This window comes from Eumetopias jubatus, unplaced genomic scaffold (assembly GCF_037043125.1).
Source record: "Eumetopias jubatus isolate StellerSeaLion01/CBP00866 unplaced genomic scaffold, mEumJub1_p1.0 scaffold_3, whole genome shotgun sequence".
Lineage (NCBI taxonomy): Eukaryota > Metazoa > Chordata > Mammalia > Carnivora > Otariidae > Eumetopias > Eumetopias jubatus.
Window position 1 is genome coordinate 51,866,664 of NW_028274809.1, and position 15,678 is coordinate 51,882,341.

Below are 15,678 nucleotides of genomic sequence, written 5' to 3' on the forward strand. Positions count from 1 at the left end.
CAATGTTGGTGTGTAGTTTTTCTGTTTTTTTTTTTCTTCCTTGTATCTTTTATCTGGCTTTTGGTATCAGGCTAAAGCTAGGCCCTTAGAATGAGTTGGGCAGTAATTCTTTTGAATGACCACTTCCATGAAGAAGGTTTGATAATCTGAAATAACACAGTTCTAAAGTAATTTAGTTCAGTTGAATTGTTTTTGAAAGCATACTTATTTTTCTGTTCCTGTCTCTTGAGCTTCTATTAGAATTATTTTCCTTCCACATATGTACTGATGGTAAGTGTGTATATGTACTGGGTGGCTTGAGGACAACAGTTTGTCTCTATAAGGGTTGATTTTTCTAAAGGTTAATATCCAGAGGACAGAGAATATATGTACTAGAAATATTATATCATAATGAATTTAGTGTATCTGAAATTCCTAAATGACATTTATATTTTACATACTAAATAAAATGCATGAATACAAACATGCAATTTAGATTTCTAGAACATACCTAGTTAAAATATAATCAACTGAGTTTCAGGATTGATTTTTTTTTTTTCTCATACATTTGTAAATCTTGTTTCCTTTCAGCCCATTTCTTTCTGTTTGCCAGATGGATCAGAGTAGAGGCAGCTGGTGTAGTTGATGGTGCAGTTTGGTGTAAGGTGACACAGGGCAGAGCGGGGTGCCAGATAAAGAGCAGCCACGTGATGATGTTAGAAAGTTGCAGGCCAGGCATCATTGATCAAGAAGACCGAGGACCCAAGCTGGCCAAAGGCAACCAACTGATAAGGTTATGCCCATAGACAGGCGCTGAAGTGACATATTAAATCTAGGAGACCCTGTTACTAAGTAACCCATGCTTCCTTGTTAGCTCCCCTGGGACCTTCAAGGTGAGCTGATTCTTTTAAGAAGGCAGGAAACGACAGAGGCCATAGTAGAGTTCATGTCTTTGGAAACGGTGAATATATATATTTAACTAAAAGCATTCCACTTTAACAGTGGGTTTTTTATAGTGTTTTATTTTAAATTCATGTGAGAAGAGATTCTAAAACGTTTAAGTGAAAATGAAAAAATTAGTAAGTTCAGTAGAATTAAATTTCTTTGTGCAGGAGGTACTCATGAGACTCATGTTCTATAAAATAAGAAAGCCATTTGATTAGGAGAGGCAAAGCTCTTCCTTTCACTGAGGGTCTGAAAAAATTTTCTGCCATGGGGCTTATGAAGGGCTGGCAGAGTGACCTAAGAGGCAACTTGCTGCATGTGTCGCACCCATAAAACCAATAATAAGCAGAGGACAGCACAACAAAGCTCAATTTAGCAAAAGCAGTTTTATAGGAGTAGAGAGGCTTATCGAAACAAAACAGACCACATGTACACAACATAGAACAAAAAACACTGCCCAAATATTTTTCCAGCTTAATGAATGATGTTTTGGTTTGGTCTAGGATTAAAATCTAGGAAAATTACAGAGATGAATAAATTTATGTATCTTTTAGGATTTAATCTTCAGGGAATGTTACTTTTTGTAACTTTGATTTTGAGAAGAGTTGGGGAAAAAAACCCTAAAAAAAGTAAAAAATAGAAAAAAACAAAAAAATGATTTTGATAAGAGTTGGAGATTGTGAAATATATGAGGTCATATTCTCTGGCAAGTTTCCTGCGGGACAGTGATTTTGCTGATTCAAACAAATAGACTGACAGTTGAAGTCAACCAATGCAAACACACAAAACAGGGTTGAAATCCTCTCATAAAGGAACCCGACCAAGATGGTCTGCATGAATAACTTCGCCCCCAAGTGGCCTTAGCAAGTCTTGTAGGAGGAGCAGTTCCTCCTCATCTCCATGCCCCACAAAGACATTCCTGTGTCGATTTCATTATGTACAAATGCATGGTTACAACTCCAAATATCTCTACCAAACTTTATATTATACCAACATTTCCTTTTTAAGGTTACAGGTTTATATATATCTGTAACCTAAAACTGTGTGTGTGTGTGTGTGTGTGTGTGTGTGTGTGTGTGTGTGTGTGTGTATTATGTATATCTATATCTATCTCAAGAAAAACGTTCTAAAACTGTAATATATATAATATATACGTGTATGCATATCATATATGCATGTATATCTATACATATATGTATAGATATTATATATATATATTTTTTACACTTGCAAATCCACGTAATTCGTGTGCTTATTAATGTGCCGTGCCTATCAACTGAGAGACCAGCACGATTGGCTCAACCCTCATTCCAGAAGTGGATGGGGGGCCTGTGTCTTTCTGAGGGAATGAGGGTGATTGTTCTTCCTGGTCCTCTCCCGCTCTGATTTGCAGAGTTGGGTCTACTTTGGATTATCCTCCCGTCTCACGCTCACTGTCCCTATTCCCTGCTACACTGCATCAGGATTGGCAGATGGTGATTGCTGATTTCCAGTTTTTTAAAAGGAATTTGTGTTTGCACGAGACTTGACTTAAATTTAGGGTGGGGGTAGAAGAGGGCAATACATAGAAATGTACATCATAAAAATATAAATGACGTATGTTTGAATGTTAGACATCACTATTTTAAGTTCCCAGACCTTGCTTTTAACTGGTTCTGTGGCAAAATCAGATTTAAAAAAAAAATACATTTTTATATGGATTTATTTTGAATCATGTCTTTAATCAGCAAGTGGAATTTACTTCCTGCCAGTCTTCTACATCTCCCCCCCACCCCCTTTTTTTTTTCTGTGAAGATAAATGTGAAGAAAACATTAAAAGCCTCAGCTAGTTTTTCCTTTAATCTAATTCATCTTACAATTAGAATTGTAGTATATTTGGATATTAAGAATTATTTTCAAATATTCATATTTATATTTTGAACTGGAGCAATGAAACAGATGTGATGAATTTTTTTTAAAGATTTTATTTATTTATTTGACAGAGGGAGACAAAGAGAGAGGGAGAACACAAGCAGGGGGAGTGGGAGAGGGAGAAGCAGGCTTCCCGCAGAGCAGGGAGCCTGATGCGGGGCTCCATCCCAGGACCCTGGGATCATGACCTGAGCCAAAGGCAGACGCTTAACGACTGAGCCACCCAGGTGCGAAGATGTGATGAATTTTTGAGGAAAGAACAAATAGGCAACACTAGAAGGAAGAAAAAGGCAACTCCCAAATACTTGAAGTTTTAAGACCTAGACAAAAAGTGACCAAAGTTTATATTTATATTTACATTTATATTTATAAAAAGGGAGTCTTAAAACTCTTTCAATTTTTATTTGAAAATAAGTCCTCTTACGTTTCAGGATTTTAAAACACAGTTAAGCACAGTATCTTTTTTAATTCTTAGTAATAGAAAAGTCACCATAACTTTATTGACTAATAGGCAATATTAGGTTAATTCATCCAACACACATGTTGTATCAGGCCTTGTGTTAATTGCTGGGAATACAAAAATGAATGAGATATATGCTGTGTAGAGCACTCTTGCTCTGGGAGACAGAGAGGAAAATATGAACAGACCAATAGGGAGCATCACCATTGATCATTCATTCAGAAATTAAAATCTTTAAAAAATGCAGTTGAATAAGGCTAGTATATCGTCACTGATAAGCCTAACATATAGTTACTGTGGTGAAAGTAATTTAATAGTTTTTTTCTGCTTTTTTTATATGTGTGATACAAAGATAAACATGCACAACCTTTAAATAAAGCATATGTGTGCCCTGGCCATGTTAATTTTTATTCAATTAGGGTGTGACCCAGTCTCTGCATATTTGGGTTTCCTGGAAATGGTGAATTACAAGCTTCTCTGGACCCAGAGCCAACCTTTTCTTTAGAAACTATAACCTATACTTTAAAGCATATTCATAGGCTTTTTTTTTTTTTTTTTTTTTTGGAGGAGGGGAGAGAGAGAAAGAAGGGGCAGAGGGAGAGAGAATCTTAAGTAGGCTCCACGCCCAGCACAGAGTCCGATGCTGGGCTGAATCCCGTGATTCTGAGACCGTGACCTGAGCCAAAATCAAGAGTCAGCCACTTAACTGACTGAGCCACCCAGGTACCCCCATATACATAGGCTTTCTGACAGGTACCCTACAAAAAAGAATAAAAGTACCCCTCAGGTGATGTTCAGGGCCACTCAGAACTGAACAAGTTTATAGGAGTGAACTGGTTCATCTCCAGTGGAGGACTTAGCAGAAGGTTGAAGAAGTAAGGAAAAAGATTAAAAAAAATTTTTTTTGAAGTCTCATGACCAAGTAACTTGGAGAATGTAGTGTCCTAAAGAGAACAGTGAAATCAGAACACTCGTTGATTTGAAGGAAAGATGTTCTGTTCAAGACACATTTGGGATATATTACATATCCTGTTGGAGATCTTTAGTAGGCTGGTGTTTTGAGAGGAATACATGAGGAGGTAAAGAAGAGTTGATGTGATGGGCATGATGAAAGCTTGTAAGAAGTAGTAAGGAATTAAAAAAAAAGCAGATACTAAATACAGAATCTTGGGTGATACTCATATATTAAAATAGAGAAGGGGTGCCTGGGTGACTCAGCTGGTTAAGCATCTGACTCTTGATTTTGGCTCAGGTTATGATCTCGGGGTCTTGAGTTGAGCCCCCAGGTGGGCTCCGGCTGTGCGTGGAGCCTGTTTAAGATTCTCTTTTCCCTGTGCCACCCCCCACCCCACCTCTGCCTGGCTCATGCATTCTCTCTCTCTCTCTCTCTCTCTCTCTCTCTCTAAAGAAAAAAAATGAAAAGGCAGAGGAGACAAAAGCCAGAACAACAAAACAGAAGTCATGGTCTAAAAACAAAAACAAACCTGCTCTAAAATAGGACCATTGAATTTTGTTGTTATATTTAGGTTTTGCTAATTTATTTGTAATATTTAATAGTTACCCAGAGACAATTAACTGAGGCATTTTTAGCACATATCTGGTTGGGGGTTACTTCTGATCTTATATTTTTCCATTCCATTTCTAAGTGCTAATTTCATGAAGTAGGCAAATATAAATAAGCCATATATTTTTTTAAGATTTTATTTATTTATTGGAGAGAGAGAGACAGAAGCAGGCAGAGGGAGAAGCAGGCTCCTTGCTGAGCAAGGAGCCCAATGTGGGACTCAATCCCAGGACCCTGGGATCATGACCTGAGCCGAGGACAGATGCTTAACTGACTGAGCCACCCAGGCGTCCCAATAAGCCATATTTAATTGAGTACATTTTGCCCTTGTAATGTAACAGCCTGCTCTCTATTTCAACAGCCTCCCTCAGTTTTCAGCTATGAAAAATAGAGAAAATGGAAAAATTACTTAAATGCTTGTTTTTTATTCCTAAGAAGAGTGATTTTCCCTAGTTTCCCCCAAATGTCAAATTTGTTTCCTGCGGGATCATAATGTTGGTCTTCAAAGGATGCTTTCTTTGATAGCAAAAGCCAGGGCTTCCTAAAACATAGATTTTGTTTAATATTCATGTTGTCTTGTGTAAGAGAATTATGGTGAAAATTTTTTTTTATTCTGAACTATATCCATTATGTTATCATGAATCAGGCAGAATTTTTGTTAAGAGGAGAACAGAATGATAGGAAGTTTTACTTGGATATGCTGCCAAATGATGTACTTATAAGGAAAAATAAACTGAAGATCAACATAATGATTATTTAAAAATAAGCAGTTATATATCAAATGTATGATAGCTTCAGACATTTCATTGTGCGCTATTTGAATTGGCAACACTTGTCTCCTTAGGGATAAGTTATTTTCTGCAAAGGCATGTCTGAAATATGGATAGTTTCTCTTGTGAAGCACTAAAAATATAATTTAAGACTGTTTTATGACCAGTTGAGTAGGACATCAAGATTATGCCTGTCACTCCTGAATATGTTTTTACTATCAATATATATTAAAATTATATAGATGCTGATTAAATATGTATCAATTTATTTGTATGTAAATATCAAAGTCCATTCTCACTGGAAGTACTCTGTCCAACAAAAGTCATGTGATATCTGCTCTCTGTAGTGGTTTCAAACTGAGCTCTTCAAACCACCCCATTACCCAGGATTTGCCTCCTGGATGGGAGTCCACCTGCACCTATCATTAACCTTGGGCAAGTGTAGCTCCGAATTTATGTTTTATATTTAGTGGGACTGAATAAGGCTTTGTTTGAAGAAAGCTTCCAAAACTAAAGCACTGGGAAATCTCTGATTCAGTCATCCCTGGGGATGATAACCTCAAAGCATTTTTAACCTGTCGTGCATGTCTGTTTTGCTGACTGCTGGGCACACAGAGACCTGATGTCTTTGAGCTACCAGAATATACACTCACTATGGCAACCATAGATTTGGAACTCTCAGAGACTGTCCATGTAATTTTATTCTTTTCAGTAAAACTTACTTATTAAATATACACTTTAATGTATTTTTCCTTTCTATAACTTTATATATTGCTTACAAATCAATTTGTAGAAAGGGAAAATATATTTTATCGAATCAAAGACTGAAATTAGGTTTAAAAAGTTTACTTCAAAGTTTGGGAATTCTTTCTCTTTCTTGAACTTTTTATTGCTTTCTAGCTGGACCTTCAGAGAAAAACAGTGAAATTAACCTAGTTTTCATTAAATTCTTAATGATTAGTCATACCACTTAGCTCTTCAAGGGATATTAACATATAAAAAAGAAAATCTTTTTGAACCAGCCTCCAGTTTCATCAGATTTCTAACTGAAAACATAAATGTATGGAAACACTGGGCTCATGCAAAATTTGCTTAATGTACAGGAAAAAATACTATTTATCTTCAATCAGTTTGACATTTTTGAGCCATTGTTTTATTCCAGTGATTAGTAGTATAAAAAAAAATCACTGTGAACAAGAGTCCCCAGGCATAACAAACTTGAGCCGTAGACCCCCCCACAAGAACTTCACATGCTAGAATAAGCAGAGAATATGAAGTAAGTACATTAAAAATGATAAAAAAAAAAGTATTAGGGGCATCTGGGTGGCTCAGTTAAGCGTCTGACTTTTTTTTTTTTTTAAGATTTTATTTATTTGACAGAGAGAGTACAGACAGGGGAAGCAGCACAGGGAGAGGGAGAAGCAGGCTCCCCAATGAGCAGGGAGCCCAACTCGGGGCTTGATCCCGGGACTCCAGGATCATGACCCGAGCTGAAGGCAGATGCTTAACCAACTGAGCCACCCAGGTGCCCCAGCGTCTGACTCTTGATTTTTGACTCAGGTTGTGATCTCTCAGCGTTGTGAGATTGGGCCCTGTGTTGGATCCACACCCGGTATGGAGCCTGCTTAAGATTCTCTCTCTCCCTCTGCCCCTCTCCACCTCTAAAAGAAAAAAAAAAATTAAGAACATAAAAGAATAGGGTGCAATTGAAAAAGATAACATTTTTGCTATGGCATATATGTATGAATTTCATTTTTAACAAGATTCATTCTCCTTAGGACTTGGCTATTCCTGATTCTGAGAATCCAGAGGTTCTGATTAAACTGGTCTCAGTGGATCAAACATCAGTGTTCTTAAGATCTTTGAGGTTTTAATGTGTTGTCAGGGCCAAAAACCATGTTAAAGATCTGAACAAAAGTTTGGTTTTTGTAAACCAACTGTACTCCATATGTACATATGTAAAACTGTACTCCACACTTACAAAGGTGTCTTTGCAGGGATTAATTATAGGTATTTCTTATTCTTGCTATGTTAAATATTCTTAAAGGTTAGCCAATACCTATTCCTGAGTAATATAAGATTATCACTTATTTTCCAAGACTCTTACCTTGGGATTGGTTTACAAGACCCTGGTAAAGACTGACAGAAGCATACCAAGTTTCTCTTGCCCCCTGAAGTTTCTTTCTTACTAGCATCAGCTCTAATTCATAACCATTACTCCCTCAGCTGAAGGCAAGTTAGAATTAGTTCTAAAGACGCTCATAATGTTGTTTGTACTTGGCATGAGTGACACAGGACCATCTTCCCAAGAGCTTCTTATTGGCCTCTGTAGCACTTTTATCCTAAGGGAGGAATATGTTTTTGCATGTAATTGACTATAATTATATTTTAAAACAACTAATTGGTATTTTATAGAAGAAAATTAATCCCTGCTGCAATCGTTGACAGAGTATCTTGAGAATAGGGTTAAGAGGTATATTCTCAAGTTATTTCTGATATATTTCAAATTCTTGTGCTAGATAAAAGTCCTTTTGTCTATGCCTTTTGTGTTACTAAATTCCTTCTCTGGAGAAAACATTTAGGTACGCTTTGTCACAATTTACCATGTGATTGTATTCAAAGGCTAAATAAGGATTTCTTTAAATATTTCCAGTAATATGTTACATAAAATTTTCATGCTGTTAAATAGATAAGTTAACATTTCTTCCTTTACTAGATTATAGAGAAGTCATTTAAAAATTTTAAATCTTAATGATAATAACTGACATTTATTAAGCATTATGTGCCACTTTTGTAAGGAATTTTTATTAATTATCTCATTAAATCCTTATAGTAGCAAGAATTACAAATATGTTCTCATGTAAAAAGGGGAATATTATGAGTTTTGTTTTGAGGTTTGAGGAATTAAAATAATGTGTGACAGCAAATAGTATAATTAAATTTTTAATATACTCATTAACTCTGAGTTTATACATGAGAAAACTAAGACTTAAAATAGTTTAAAATTTTGCTAATCTGAGGTTAAATAGCTGATATGTGGTGTAGGAGTGGGGAATAAATCCAGATCTGTCTGAATCCTTAACATGAACCCTTAACTGATGTGTTATCACCTCCCAGGTCAGTGGTATATTCTACAGTTCTTAAGTATATTTTATTTACTGTACAATTTAGACTCTGTCCTGGAAAAAAAAAAGACTTTAAATCCTTTTCTTAGAAGGAAAGAGCTATATCGTTTTGTTTTCAAGAGTCTCACTATATAGTGTCCACCCCCGCCCCCCGCATTATGATTCAGAAGTCTAGATTCTTACCCCCAACAGTTAGGGTGAGCAGTGACATTATAATGCATTTCTTAATCCTAAAAAAGAATTCCTCATCATGACTATCACCATTATTGAGGTTCTCAGATGCCTTGAAATGAATTTGGCATGCCCTTTGAAAAAGATAGCAATTATTTTTTTATTAGTTTAAAGGAATTTTAAAACATAAAAATAACGGTTTGTGACTGATTTCTAGGCTTTATGTTTAGCAGGGTTTCCTAAGCAAATCACAAATACTGTAAACCTACATGAGAGATTAAAAGTTGCATCGGTCTTTAGATGAGAGTATAATGGATTGTCATTTAACAACCTTTTCACTGGAAAGAAATGAAGTAAAGAAGTAATAAAGCAGCATCCTCACAGTATGCATAAGTAGGAAATACATAATATTTCATATTAAGTGAAAAATTATTAAGCCCCCTGGCATTCATTAGACTATCATTAATGTTAATGGAATTGTGTGTTATTTATATAGATACTATGTGTAACTCCAGGAATTGTAATCTTGTATGAATATGTTTGTTGCTGTTTGAGGCAGGTAGATGGATATTTGTGATGGCTACAGCCTGAAACATGGTGATAGGATTTTCAAATCAACTGTTTTTTTGCCCTTATCATCATTAAAGAGAAAACACCTATTTTTTTCCTTTGAAAAATTACCTTAAATGGAAACTTGTGAAATTTGAAAAAGTGTGTCTTCTCTTTCTACTAGTTATACACCTGTAGTTGCTTTTATAATGAAAACAGAAGAGGTGGGCGCGAGTGAAGCCTATTTGTGTGCTTGGGTTCCTGGGCTCTCTGCAGCATCTAATGTCAGGCCAAGTTCTCCTGTACCACAGTCTTCCCACTTGCTGAGTAAGTGGCAAAGATTACTTATCTATCATCTTCTGTTTGTCCAGTGAAGTCCCATTTGCAGCTGAAGTGGTGTACCCAGCGAAGCCTCTGCAAAGCTCACTTTGCCACACAGCAAAATCAGCTACTTGTCTCTTTCCGGCTTGGTAGCACTTCTCATACCTCTGATAGAACAAGTGGTTGCTTTCATTTTAATTGTTGGCGTATGTAGGTGATACCTTATTAGACTGTAAACTCTTCTGAGCACAGATTTTTTAAGCATGTGGAATTGGGATTCCCATATTGTAAGTACTCCATAAATGTTTGTTATGTTACAAATGTTTGCCTAACTCAGTAAATGTTGGTGAAGTGAACTGAATATATTGCTTCTCTGGTGTGTGTTAGGCATTGTCCCAGATGGCTTTTAACATAAGGCAACTCATTTAATCTTGATAGTAACACGTTGATCATGGTCAAGATTTTTAAAATCCCTGCAGATAGCTAAGGAAACAACTCTGAGGGATTAATTGACTTGCACTGGGTCACACAGTTATAAAGTGGTGGAATATGATTCAAACCCATGCTTTTTTCTTTTTTTAAATTTTATTTTATTATGTTAATCACCATACATTACATCATTAGTTTTTGATGTAGTGTTCTATGATTCATTGTTTGCGTATAACACCCAGTGCTCCATTCAATATGTGCCCTCTTTAATACCCATCAGCAGGCTAACCCATCCTCCCAGCCCCCTCCCCTCTAGAACCCTGTTTGTTTCTCAGAGTCCATAGTCTCTCATGGTTCGTCTCCCCCTCTGATTCCCCCCTTCGTTTTTCCCTTCCTACTATCTTCTTTTTTTTTTTTAACATGTAATGTATTATTTGTTTCAGAGGTACAGGTCTGTGATTCATCAGTCTTAAACAATTCACAGTGCTCACCATAGCACATACCCTCCCCAATGTCTATCACCCAGCCACCCCATCCCTCCCACCCCCTACCACTCCAGCAACCCTCAGTTTATTTCCTGAGATTAAGAATTCCTCATATCAGTGAGATCATATGATACATGTCTTTCTCTGATTGACTTATTTCACTTAGCATAATACCCTCTAGTTCCATCCACGTCGTTGCAAACGGCAAGATTTCTTTTTTTTGATGGCTGCATGATATTCCATTGTGTGTGTGTGTGTGTGTGTGTGTGTGTGTGTGTGTGTGTGTGTGTGTATACCACATCTTCTTTGTCCAGTCATCTGTTGATGGACCTCTTGGCTCTTTCCATAGTTTGGCTATTGTGGACATTACTCCTATAAACATTGGGGTGCATGTACCCCTTCGGGTCCCTACATTTGTATCTTTGGGGTAAATACCCAGTAGTGCAATTGCTGGGTCGTAGGGTAGCTCTATTTTCACCTTTTTGAGGAACCTCCATACTGTTTTCCAGAGTGGCTGCACCAGCTTGCATTCCCACCAACAGTGTAGGAGTGTTCCCCTTTCTCCGCATCCTCGCCTACATCTGTTGTTTGCTGACTTGTTAATTTTAGCCATTCTGACGGGTGTGAGGTGGTATCTCATTGAGGTTTTGATTTGGATTTCCCTGATGCCGAGCGATGTTGAGCACTTTTTCATGTGTCTGTTGGCCATTTGGATGTCTTTGGAAAAATGTCTGTTCATGTCTTCTGCCCATTTCTTCTAACTCAGAAATCCATCGGTTTTTCACTATACTCCCACTGCCTCCCCAAAGAAAGATTTAAAACCTTAATATATTGTTTTAAAAGAATAGTCTTGGTTTCTTAAAAGGCGAAGTGTAATGGACTGTGCCATGTATTTGGAACTAAATATATTATTGTCAAGTATGTGTATTTTAAAAGTCTGTGGTAGTACTGGCAGAGATGACATCAATGGGCCATGTAGGTTGAAGAACTTCTGGAAAACTAGAATCTGGTGAAATTGGTCAGCTGGGAAGGCCAGGTAATACTGAAACTTTGATCTTGGCAAAGGAGAGGGCCCTGTGCAATCTAAGGGGAGAGGGTTTCCTATTCCCCAAATTTGGAGCAGTAAGACTAGAAGGTTGAAAACAGTCTGACAGGATACATGCCCAGCTTTTACTAATGATTTTCTTCCAGAAAGTGTTGTTCTTCATTCAGAAGTGTCCATCATATCAAAAACATTTCCATTTTGCTGTGCATAAAGACTTTTGAGTTCTAACTCCCCAAGTTGTTTTGAAGCTTAAATTGCTTACCATGGATACTAATCAGTCTGTCAGAAATAGGGTGATGATTTAGTCCTGATAGAACAGATGGGTGGAAAGGATGATCACTCTAAGATGACAGCATGGCTGGCTCTTCTTTTTGTCCTCCTTTTACTTCAGTGAATGAAAAGTCTATCATTGCTGGGTTTATGAATGAGTCATTGTGACCAATGGGATTTTTGTGTAATCAAGGTTGGGTTCCTAGCCACTTCCTTAGCTGTGTAGTTTACTTCATAACTTCACTAAGCCTTTGGCTTCCTGTCTGTAAAATGAAGTTGATAATGCCAACCTAGCTAGGTTATTGCAATACTTAAATGTATAATGTGTATCAAATGGTGGGCACTCAATAAAGGATAACTGTTCTTATCACATAGCTTGCTAAGTTTTTGTTGAGCTTCTCTAGAATTTACATTCCTAAACCTTTTAGCCCTTCAAAAGTAAGTTTAAGCATCATCTTCTCAGTGGGGAGGGTGAGAGGGGCTGTCGGTTCCCTACAGAATATATACTAAAATACTAACAGAATTCATCATTATTACCATCATTGTCCTATTTCACATGTGCCAACTGATGTTAATTTCCACAATATCCTTGAGATGGGTACTATTATCATTACCATTTTTGAGATGGGGGAAAGAAGATAGAAGGGTAGAGAGTTTGTACAAGGTCACGTAACTGTGAAATTGTTGAATCTGGATTCAAACATGGGCAGTTTGGCTCCCTAGCCCATGTTCTTAGCCCACCACACTATCATGATGCTGTAAAAGTTAGAAGGCATATTCCATAGTCAGTAATGTTGCTTCAAAGAAAATGTAATTTTAATCTGGTGAACTATATTAGCTACTATTTTGGTATATTGGTCAGATCCTGCTAATCCTTATAATTCTTCCCTGGCTGCATATCTAATTAGGCATCAAATATATAAAATCTCAAAAAGTGATGGATGCCAACAAAGTAGTTATTTACAGTTAATGCATATGTAATCTGTGCTCTATATGTTTAAGTGCTGCTTGATTCTAAAATGTCATTCAGTATTTGACTTTTAGTTAAAACCTTTAGCTCTTATCAATGTTAGGCAACTGCTAAGATTTTCTTGTAGTTGACTAGGATATCCATAAACAGTAATGACTGAAATTGATCTGGTAATTTTAGATGTCAGACTCAGGACAAAAAAAAAATTAAAATGTTTTTGTCATGAAATCAGCAGAATCAAGAGAGAGAAAGAGGACTCTGATTTCTTGCATTGGTAGATACAAGTGCCTTGAACTAAATGAAGGAGCTAGGTTTAGGCAGAGAGACAAGCGGTTCTCTTTTATACAAACGGAGTTTCCTTGGAGGTATAGAAATGAAGACATTTCAAGGAACCCTTTAAAGCTGGCTCCTATGTTCTTTCAACCTGTTTCCATTAATTTGGGAGCATTTCTTCACTTTTTGGCACAGCAGGATATTCCAGATTTCTATCATATCTTGACTGCCCCAGCCCTGGGATCAGCCATTTCCTTAAGGAGTTGGTCTTCCTTTTGTGGGGGGAATGGTATTGGGAAACCGAAATCTGGCTGTAGGGTATGCACATTGCTCTTAGGATGTCATAACTTCCAGGGTCTTGCAGCAGTAGAGCTAGGAAATACTGACTAGAAATCAGACTTTATATAGATAACTGTAATTCTAATCTAATCCAGTTGTCTTCTTCCTTGTTTATCTCCTTTCCATATTTGTATTTCCTTTCTTCCATAGGAAGAACTCTGGTTCCCAACAGCAACACCTTTGTCCACGTGCTCAATCATACAGTAGTCCCAGGAGAGTTTCAGAATAGCTGTGACCATACCACTATGAAAAATAATCCTACCAAAATGAGTTCAAGATTTGTTGGCAGGTTTTTTTTGTTTTTGCCTTTTTTTGGCCCCTTAGACCAAAAAACAGTGAGCTCCCCATGAAATGATATGGAGTGATTTTCAGTATACGTAGTTAGGTGGAAAATAATTTTGTACATATTTTATCTTGAAAGTAACTTTATAGAAGTAGACTTCTGCGTTAAATGGTAGATGCTTGTGTAGTTTTACCGGGTATTGGCAAGTTCCCTACCATAGAATTTTTACCATTTTTCATTTTTACCAGCAGTGTGTGAAAGTGGCTTTCCTCACCAACAGGTTGTACTTTGATGCTTTAGAAATTTTCCAGTGTTATTGGTGAGAAATAGTGTGTTAATATAGTTTGAATTTGCATTGTTTGAAAAAGTTAGGAATAAAGTTGAACATCTTTTCATATGTCTAAGAACCATTGTAAATATCTTGTGAATTGTCTTCATATCATTTGCCTATTTTTCTGTAATACTTTTGGCCTTTTTCCTCCTTAATTTTTAAAAGTTGTTTATATTGGCCTTTTTCTGTGATGTATATTGCAAATATTTTTCTCCTGATATAAAATTTGTTCCTTAACTTTTCTTATAGTGACTTTTGATTCAAAGTTTTTGTTTTAAAATTTTTATGTTAACAAATTTGTCACTGTTTTTCTTTATTACATCTGGTATTTGAGTCCTAGCAGAAAGCCTTTCTCTATACCAGGTTATAGAGAACATCATTCATGTTTTCTTCTAGTACTTGTAAAGTTTAATTTTTGATCTCTAATTTATTTGGGGTTTATTTTTTATGTAGTATAAGGTATGGACCTTACTTTTTCTCCCAAATAATCCTCCTGTTGTCCTAACACCACTTACTAAACAGTCTTTGTTCCAGAATTCTGAGATACCACTTTTATCATATACCAAATTTCTGTATGTATGTGGGTTTATTTACGGCCCCCCCCTTTTTTTCCCCCTATCCCACTGGGTCTATTCATGTAGCAGTGCTTATTTTAAAGAGATTTTGCAGTACGTTTCATTATTTGGTAGGACTAGTTCTTCTCATAGACCTCCCCACCCCACCACCCCCAGTGTTTCTCCCTATTTTTGCAGGTTAATTTTTAGATAAATGCTTTAGTATGAGCTTGTCTCGATTTGGAAAATAAAACTTGGTATTTTTATTGAGAGTACATTACATTCATAAGTAAACTTAGGAAGAGCTGACATCTTGGACCAGAGCTTGCATGGCTAAATTTGCTTCCGGCAGCTGCCATAATCTCCTAGAACAAGAGTACTAAATCAGCATCATTTTGATGGAGAGTATCCCTTAGATTTTTTTCCCCCCTGTTTTCTTATACTGAATTGTTAGGCTTTTGGAAACACATATTATTATCATGTATAATACAGGGCTAATTTTATGTAAGTATCAGGCTCCTGAAATTTCCCTAGGCGCATCTGTACACTTCCTTATAAAAATAGATTTTTAGCAAGAACCCTGCTAAGTCCGTTTAATTGGACCCCCCTCCGCCCATATCTGATCACATTCCTCATCCTCCATCCCCCACTCTGATATCTGATCACCCGGCGTGTCTTCCGCAAGAATTCTGTTAAGTGGGTTGAGTCAGAATCCCCTTTACCTCTGATGTTTGCTCGTAGTAACTTTCCATCCACTGACCCCACCCTGCTCCTTGGCTATAAATTTCCAGTTTCCCATGCTGTATATACGGAGGTCTCTTTCCTCCTATTGGAACAGTTCTGAATAAAGTCTGTTTTTACCATTTTACTGTTCAGCTCAGGTTTTTCTTGGACAACACATATT

The 15,678-nt window shown here is 36.8% G+C and overlaps 1 protein-coding gene across 1 annotated transcript in view; it reads left to right on the forward strand.

Annotated features, from left to right (window-relative positions):
• The window catches only part of CERKL (CERK like autophagy regulator), a 108,301-nt gene that overhangs the window by 40,623 nt on the left and 52,000 nt on the right, over window positions 1-15,678 (forward strand). The window lies entirely within an intron of this gene.